Raw genomic sequence first — 1,368 nt, forward strand, 5'->3', positions numbered from 1 at the left:
TTTGGCATAGTCAATAAAGCAGAAATAGATGTGGGTTTTTTTTGTTTGTTTGTTTTTTAACTCTCTTGCTTTTTCCATGATCCAGCAGACGTTGGCAATTTGATCTCTGGTTCCTCTGCCTTTTCTAAAACCAGCTTGAACATCTGGAAGTTCATGGTTCACGTATTGCTGAAGCCTGGCTTGGAGAATTTTGAGCATTACTTTACTAGCATGTGAGATGAGTGCAATTGTGTGGTAGTTTGAGCATTCTTTGGCATTGCCTTTCTTTGGGATTGGAATGAAAACTGACCTTTTCCAGTCCTGTGGCCACTGCTGAGTTTTCCAAATTTGCTGGCATATTGAGTGCAGCATTTTCACAGTATCATCTTTCAGGATTTGAAATAGCTCAACTGGAATTCATCACCTCCACTAGCTTTGTTCATAGTGATGCTTTCTAAGGCGCACTTGACTTCACAGTCCAGGATGTCTGGCTCTTGGTGAGTGATCATAGCACCGTGATTATGTTGGTCGTGAAGATATTTTTTGTACAGTTCTTCTGTGTATTCTTGCCACCTCTTCTTAATATCTTCTGCTTCTGTTAGGTCCATACCATTTGTGTCCTTTATCGAGCCCCTCTTTGCATGAAATGTTCCCTTGGTATCTCTAATTTTCTTGAAGAGATCTCTAGCCTTCCCCATCCTGTTGTTTTCCTCTATTTCTTTGCATTGATTGCCCTGGAAGGCTTTCTTATCTCTTCCTGCTAGTCTTTGAAACTCTGCATTCAGATGCTTATCTATTTCCATTTCTCCTTTGCTTTTCACTTCTCTTCTTTTCATAGCTATTTGTAAGGCCTCCTCAGACAGCCATTTTGCTTTTTTGCATTTCTTTTCCATGGGGATGGTCTTGATCCCGGTCTCTGTACAATGTCACAAACTTCAGTCCATAGTTCATCAGGCACTCTATCAGATCTGAGCCCTTAAATCTATTTCTCACTTCCACTGTATGATCATAAGGGATTTGATTTAGGTCATACCTGAGTGGTCTAGCGGTTTTCCATACTTTCTTCAATTTCAGTCTGAATTTGGTAATAAGGAGTTCATGATCTGAGCCACAGTCAGCTCCCGATCTTGTTTTTGCTGACTGTATACAGTTTCTCCATCTTTGGGTGCAAAGAATATAATCAATCTGATTTCAGTGTTGACCATCTGGTGATGTCCATGTGTAGAGTCTTCCTTGTGTTGTCGGAAGAGGGTGTTAGCTATGACCAGTGCGTTCTCTTGGCAAAACTCTATTAACCTTTGCCCTACTTCTTTCCATATTCCCAGGCCAAATTTGCCTGTTACTCCAGGTGTTTCTTGACTTCCTACTTTTGCACTCCAGTCCCCTGTA

The sequence above is a fragment of the Budorcas taxicolor genome, chromosome 14, assembly GCF_023091745.1.
Source record: "Budorcas taxicolor isolate Tak-1 chromosome 14, Takin1.1, whole genome shotgun sequence".
Taxonomy (NCBI): domain Eukaryota; kingdom Metazoa; phylum Chordata; class Mammalia; order Artiodactyla; family Bovidae; genus Budorcas; species Budorcas taxicolor.